The sequence below is a fragment of the Gossypium raimondii genome, chromosome 6 (assembly GCF_025698545.1).
Source record: "Gossypium raimondii isolate GPD5lz chromosome 6, ASM2569854v1, whole genome shotgun sequence".
Classification (NCBI taxonomy): domain Eukaryota; kingdom Viridiplantae; phylum Streptophyta; class Magnoliopsida; order Malvales; family Malvaceae; genus Gossypium; species Gossypium raimondii.
The window spans coordinates 24,827,305-24,835,423 of NC_068570.1; the positions used below are offsets into that span (position 1 = coordinate 24,827,305).

An 8,119-nucleotide genomic window follows, 5' to 3' on the forward strand; every position below is an offset into this window, starting at 1 on the left:
CTAAGTGGGTAGAAGCAGCCTCATATGCTAATGTCACGAAGTCTGCAGTCAGTAAGTTCTTGAAAAAAGAAATCATATGTCAATATGGAATGCCTGAAAGAATCATATCTGACAATACGCTGAATTTAAATAACAGCACAATAGTGGAAGTCTGCAGTCAATTCAATATTAGACACCATAATTCATCACTATATCACCCAAAAATGAATGGTGCAGTAGAGGCAGCCAACAAAAATATCAAGAAAATTATGGGGAAAATGGCTGAAACTTACAAAGACTGGCATGAGAAGTTATCGTTCGCTCTTCTTGCTTATAGAATATCTATCAGGACTTCTACTGGGGCAATGCCTTTTTCTTTGGTTTATGGGATGGAGGCAGTTTTACCCATTGAAGTTGAAATCTCTTCTCTCCGGGTATTGGCTGAGTTAAAGTTGGATAACGCTAAAAGACTAAAAGCTGTTCATCACAGTCAAATGTACCAGAAATGAATGATGCGAGCTTATAAAGAAAAGGTTTGTCCTAGAGAATTTCATGAGGGGGACTTGGTGTTGAAAACGATCCTCCCTTTACAAAAGGATTTTAGAGGGAAGTGGATGCCAAACTGGGAAGGACCTTATGTTGTAAAAAAGGCTTTTTCTGGAGGTGCTTTGATTTTGAGTGAAATGGATGGTAAAAATTTACCGAATCCTGTAAATTCAGATTCAGTCAAGAAATATTTCACTTGAAAGAGGGATTAAAGTGAAAACCTGCAAAAAGCGCTTTGAATAAAAAAAAGGAGAGGCCAAGGTGAAAACTCTCAAAGGACGCCTTGAGACCAAAGGGGATTTGAGTTGAAAACCCAAAAAGGGCGGCTCAGATATTGATCAGTTTGGGGCATGTGGTGATCTGGCGATACCTAAATCAACAGGAAAGGATACGCGACATCTGGGGGGCATCGACGAAGTACTGTAGATCTCCTAAACACATGTTAAATTCAATATGATTCTTAGTTTGCACGGAGAAGTTCAGGTTGCGATATTCAAGGCATCTACTCTTTATATTACTTGTACTGAATTTGTTTGTTTTTGCAATACTTTATTCTTTGCTGTTCTTGAATACTTTTTTTTCAAGACACTTGCTATCAATAAATTCTTTTAAAAAAAACAAATTTCGAGCTATGCCTGAATTAATTCATTTCTTAGTCAGTATTTTGATCTTTGTGCAAGCATGTTGCATTAGAATAATGATTAATGGACTAATAAACTTTCACAAAGGAAGTTTTTCATATTACTCTGGAAGTTTCTAAATAATACAGTAACCTGAAACAGGACTATTGTTTAGAACATGCCAAGTTTAAAAGTTGAAATGTCTAAGATTTTGTCAAGATATCTTGTTGGTGACAAAGCTTTAATGAACAAACAAACAGTGATCACCAAGGGATAAGAAGAAGTTCCCTTTAAAAAGAAAATTCTTCATTTGTGCATAAGAATTTGATATGACACCCTGGGAATGGTGTAAAGGACCAAAAGAGTTTTAGGATCTGCATCCTTGAATTACAATAGGAGAGAATTGAGGAAAAGCCATATTTTTCTACCTTTGGGTCACAACAAAAGAAAGATGATAAAAATTTTGCATCCCAGTGGATTAAACTTTGAAGGTTACAGTGGGGTAATCTGACTAAGTGTTTTATGGGAGACGCCAGCTCAGAAAAACGGTGTTGTAGCATGTCAGCGATAAGACCTTAATAAACTTTGAGTAATGACAACCTAAGTGATAAAGAAGCATCACTCTCGAAAAAATGTCATTCTGCATTCATTCAAATGCCATTCATACATGTCTAGTTAGGAGCATTTGATTCATTTTGAGCATGACATCCTAATCACTAGGCATAATTAAGTTCATAAAATGAATTTTTATAGGTCATGTTCCCCAGAGAAAAGATCTGTGAAACCATAATCCTATATCCTTGAAGTTGCAGTGGAGCGGATTAAAGTAATAGATCTTATCTCTCTGAAGTTCCAGAGAGCAGATCGCATATAGTCTTATCTCCCTGAAGTTGTAGTGGAACAGATTAAAGTGATAGATCTTATCTCTCTGAAGTTGTAGAGAGCAGATCATATCAGGTCTTATCTCCCTGAAGTTGCAGTGGAGCAGACCCAAGATGGCGAATCTTATCTCCCTAAAGTTGCAATGGAGTAAATTAAAGCCAATAATCCTATCTCCCTAAAGTTGTAGTGGAGCAGATTAAAATGATAGATCTTATCTCTCTAAAGTTGCAGAGAGCAGATCGCATCTAGTCTTATCTCCCTGAAGTTGCAGTGGAGCAGACCCAAGAAAGCAAGTCTTATCTCCCTGAAGTTGCAGTGGAGTAGACCCGAATAAGCAAGTCTTATCCCCCTGAAATTGCAGTGGGGCAGACTGAATAAACAAATCCTATCTCCCTAAAGTTGTAGTGGAGTGGATTAGAATGATGAATCTTATCTCTCTGAAATTACAGTAGAGCAGATCACATCAAATTTATCTTTAAGTTGCAGCGGATCAAGTTGAAGCTATAAGTCTTATCTCCTTGAAGTTGCAGTGGAGAAGATTAAAGATAGCAAATTTTGTTCTCTTGAGAAACTACAACATAGAAATCCTATCTCCCTGGCATTGCAGTGGAGTAGATTGAAGCACTAGTTCCTATACCTCTGAAGATGTAGTAGGAAGGAATGAGGCTACTTGAAGAAGAAGAGTACCAAGGTCCAGCACGACCGGGCAAAATTGGGCATTTTTAAAGCCTTTGCTCCGTTCCTGTTACACGATAACGAGCAAAGAGGGGCAGCTATAATGCCTAATTTTTACCCGGCCCTTAATAAATAAAAAAAATAATAAAAAGTCTAGTGTTTTTTTACAAAGCCAAATCCAAAACAAAGCAGTTGGCCCAGAATACATGGCCCAATATAAAATAGAGGCCCAAATCTAGTGGCCCAAAACAGTTATAGAAACCCTAGGGTTTCTAAGGAGATTATTAGCGCCGCTGCCCCGCATGAGCTGAATCTCCACCTGCAAGAAATAAACAACATATGGCAAGAAAATCAAGGATTTACAAATCAAGTAGATATCAAACAGATTTGCTTATTTATATTTTATTTTATTATGGCTATAAAAAGCTATTGAGATACTGTAAAAAAAAGAGGATCGGAAAATCAATAAAAAAAGGCAGCATTTCACAAAAAGAGCAATTGAAAACACCAACAGGGAATCAATCATAAACGCGAAGGTTGATATTTTTGCTTCGTTTTATATATGTTTTCTTTTATCTTTTACATACGAAAATAAAATAAAATAAAGGTGAAGAAACTTACCCCCATTCGATTCTGAAACGCCACTGGGACGGCTGAGGAAGTTGTCTCCGAGGACAAACAACCAGAAGCCGAAGGGTTTAACGGGCTTTTGGGGTGTTTTTGTTTATTTTTGAAAGGGGTCGAACTCAGATCTGGGCTTGGAAGGGTCGAGAGAGCCCAAAGGGTCATTTTCCCTTTTTTCGGCCACCGCAGACGGCGATGCCGTCGCTGGAGATTGGCGATCGGCATGGTGGCCTACGACTGGCCGATGCCCGGATCCCTGGTCGGACGAACTGGAGGGAGAGTTTTTTTTAAAAGGTTTTGGTTTTTTTTTTAAAAAATTGGCTTTGAAATGATTTTTTTTGGAAAGATTGGGGCTTTTATAGGGTACCAAAACGGTACCGTTTTGGAGAGGCCCCAAACTCCCAAAACGGCGTCGTTTTGGAAAGGCCGACCCGAATCCGACCCAATCCAGCCTAGGATCAGTGTGTTTTTATGCGGAGGGGTAAATTGCGCTTTTAGCCCCTCCGCCTTTTAATTTTTATTGCAATTGAGTTTTTTTTTATTTTTAAAATTTACCCCTTAAATTTATTTTTGATTTCAATTTGATTCTATTTGAACGACTCCATTTAGAGGAGAAAGGAAAATTTCCTTTCCACCCCCTCTGCATTTATTCATGCATCAAATGTAGCATTACACCGATATTTTTTACTCGAATTCTTAAAAATAGAAAACTTTGAAAAGTAAAGGCAATACTCGTATTTAGGATCTTCGAAAGGATTAAGCCCTAATGTATTGGGTTCCAACTTTCTTCATTGAATCTAATTATCGAGAATGCTCTTTAATCAAACAAAATGAAAGCTTGCTATCGAGAATTCAACATGTCGTGTCCTAACGTATTGGATGTGACGCGTTGATTTCTCGAGATGAAGATTTTTTTCTAAAAAAATAATAATAAAGGAAATATTCAATGTTTAGAATTTTGAGAAATTGTGCCCTAATGTATTGGGCCGCGATTTCTTTATAAATCTTAAACAAATGAATATTTTTTTTAAAATTTTTATTACACGAGTATTTTTGACAAACTCATTTTGAGGAAGTAGAATATTGTGCCCTAACGCATTGGGTGTGACATTTTCTTTCTCCGAAATGAGAAGAGTCTTAATAAGTAATGTACTTTTTTTTCTAAGTTTTCACTAAGGATCATATTTTTCAACTCTCGACATTAAGACACTGATTAATCAACTAGGTACCAATTTTTTGGGCGTTACGAGGGTGCTAATCCATCCTTGTACGTAACCGACTTTCGGATCCATTTTCTAAAAATCATAGACCAAAGCCATTTTTTTAGGTGATCCAATCACACCTTAATAAAAGATTGGTGGCGACTCCCAAACTCCAATTTTCATCAATTACTTTTTTTTGGTTTTTTTTTAAATAGAAATGGTTTCGACAATTGTGATTAAGTATTTTCAAGGTAGAAATACATTGTTACCTCACGTAATCTTTTATATGCTTATGAGATTGAATTAATTATTTGAATTGACATAGAGATATGTACAAGAGATTATTTTAATCTCATAAGTATGTATGTGCATTAACACATTTGCTTATTAAAATTGTTTAACTGGTTCAATTGACATAGAGCTATTGTCAAGAGATAAATGGATTTTGGTAGGTAAGTATGTTCATAAGTTAGCAAATTCTTGAGTTGTTAGTGAATTTATTCATGTCAACATGAACACAAGTTTAATAATTCAAAATTAAGAAATGTAATTAATCTAACACAATTATGTCATCTTGATTAAAATCATCTTTTGAAATCGTGCATTGGAACTTTTATTTTATTTTTATTTATTTTACTTAGTTAAAATCCTAGTTTTTAATCACCTTTTCAAATCAAAATATTTTTCTTCACCAAAGTGTTTTTAAATTGCATTCATAAATAATTCTTTTCACTGTCCCTATGGGTATGATAACTCGACATTTACTTGTCACTTTATTACTTGTTGCGGTTTTGTACACTTGCACATTTCTGTCGTTCCAAGTTTTTGGCGTCATTGCCGTGGATTGTTTTAAGAATTCATTATTTGTGAATTTGTTAAATTTGCATTTTGGTTTATTTTTCTATTCAAATTTTAACTTCATTAATTTTTTTTGTATTTGTTTCAGGTGTTTATGAGTATTGATGGAATCATCGATTTACTCATTGTAGACCCTGAAGTTGAAAGAACTTTTCAACAGCGGAAAGGACAAGCAAGTTAGAGAAGGACCGAAGAGATGAACTTTAAAAATCTGAATCAAGGAAACAGAGCAAACCCAGCTACAAATTCTATCCTTATTGATGATGATAGTGATAGAGCTCTAAGACAGTATGCCATGCCAGTGTTTCATGATCTTAATTTGGGTATTAGGAGACCTTGAATCGAGGCACAACAGTTTGAGTTGAAGCCAGTCATGTTCCAGATGCTTCAGGCGGTGGGCCAATTTAGTGGAATGCCTATCGAAGATCCTCAACTGCACTTAAGACTATTCATGGAGGTGAGAGATTCATTCAAGTTAGCTGCAGTACCTGAAGATGCACTACGATTGAAGTTGTTCCCATATTCGCTAAGGGACACAGCTCGAGCCTAGTTGAACTCATTGCCACCAAATTCAATTTCCACATGGCAAGAGTTAGCAGAAAGATTCTTCATAAAGCATTTCTCGCCTAGCAAGAATGATAAGTTAAGGAATGAGATCACTGCTTTCCAAAAAATGGATGATGAGTCCTTGTATGAGGCATGGGAAAGGTATAAAGAATTATTATGAAAGTGCCCTTATCACAAAATCCCACATTGCATCAAACTTGAGATGTGTTATAATGGTTTCAATGCTCACACGAGGATGGTAGTGGACGCTTCTGCTAATGGTGCTCTCCTTTCTAAGTCTTATAATGAGGCTTATGAAATCATTAAGAGGATTGCCAGCAACTATTATCAATGGGCAACCAATCGAGCAGCGTCAGAAAGATGAGTCATTGGAATACATGAAGTAGACGCTCTCACTTCACTCACATCGCAGGTATCTTCGATTTCCTCAATGCTTAAAAATTTTACAACTAATGGGTTTAAAAGTTTTACAGCACACCACCGAATCAATTTGAAAATGTAGCCTATGTCTATTGTGGGAAGGACATATGTTCAAAGAATGTCCATCGAACCAGAATTCGTGTATCACATGGGTAACCAGAACCAAAACTGACGAAGGCAAGGACTACAATCAAATTCCTATAACCCATCGTGGTGAAACCACCCTAATTTCTCCTGGAGTAACCAAGGGGCTGGACCCAGTAACACATACGCCCAACCTAGACCGACCCAACCACCTATTTTTACACAATAAGTTCAGAAACAACCTCACTTGAACCATCCAATAGCTTAGAAAATTTGTTGAAGGTATACATAGCCAAGAATGCTACCTTAATCCAAAGCCAAGCAGCTACATTGAAAAACTTGGAAAACCAAATCGGCCAGCTTGCAATTGAACTTAGAAACCGATCGCAAGGTGTTTTACCTAGTGATACAGAGAATCTGAGGAATCCAAGAAAATGCATTGTAAAGCATTAACATTGAGGATTGGAAAGAAACTAGGGCCCAACACTGTCCAAGTTGAAGAGGAGCCAGCTGATGCTCAAGATTTGGAGGAAGTTCAACAGGGTGTTGAAATTTCAGTTTCGCTGGAACCTGAATCTGTAAAATATGATAAGGTAACTTCTGAACTAGATAATTTTGATAAACTAACAACTTCGTTAGATGCAGAATTACCATAGAAGACAAATAAACCAGTTCCAGTAAAAAAGCCTCCACTACCCTACCCTCAAAGACTTTAGAAACAGAAGTAGGAAATTCGATTCAAGAAGTTCCTAGAGTACTAAAGCAACTTTATATCAACATTCCGTTGGTTGAAGCACTTGAAAAAATGATGAACTATGTCAAATTCCTGAAGGGTATCCTGTCAAAAAAATGAAAACTTAGAGAATTTAAGGTGGTAGCACTGACAAAGAATGCAGTGCATATCTTAAAGACAAACTACCTCCAAAGTTGAAGGATCCTGGATGTTTTACCATGCCTTGCAACATTAGAGCAACATATTGTGGTAAGGCACTATCTGATTTGGGTGCGAGTATCAACTTGATGCCCATGTCAATATTTAGGATGTTGGGGATAGGTGAAGTTAGACATACTACGATTACACTTCAATTAGCAGATCGATCCTTAGCACATCCAGAAGGAAAAATTGAGGACGTATTGGTACGTGTAGATAAATTTATTTTTCCTACTGACTTTGTTATTCTAAACTTTGAAGCAGACAAAGAAGTGTCAATCATCCTATGAAGGCCTTTCCAAGCAACTGGAATGACCCTTATTGATGTGCAGAAGGGCGAGCTTACTATGCATGCTCAAGATGATCAGGTAACATTTAATGCTTTTAAGTCTATGCGATTTCCTGACACAATTGATGATTGTTCTGCAGTGTCTGATTTAGAGGAATTAATCATGGAAAAGGAACTCAACTATGTTGAGGACCCATTGATACAAATTTTGACATCAGACCTTCCAAATGATGAAGAGGGGGATGAATACTTAGCTTTGCTAAAAGCTAATCAAAGGGGATTTAATTCGCAACCTCGCTTTGAGTCTTTGGAGTTAGAGAACAGAGATTATGCCCAACCAAAAGCATCAATCAAGGAGCCACCTAAATTAGAACTGAAGGTACTTCCCTCACGTTTAAAATATGTTCATTTAGGTAACGCTTCTACTTTGCCTGTGATTGTT

At 36.8% G+C, this 8,119-nt stretch overlaps 1 non-coding gene across 1 annotated transcript; it reads right to left on the reverse strand.

Moving 5' to 3' along the window:
- Positions 1-6,026: 6,026 nt before the first annotated feature.
- LOC128042001 (small nucleolar RNA R71) lies at positions 6,027-6,133 on the reverse strand. Its single transcript, XR_008197209.1, has one exon. It is a non-coding gene; the product is annotated as a small nucleolar RNA R71 (small nucleolar RNA).
- Between the last annotated feature and the right edge of the window lie 1,986 nt (positions 6,134-8,119).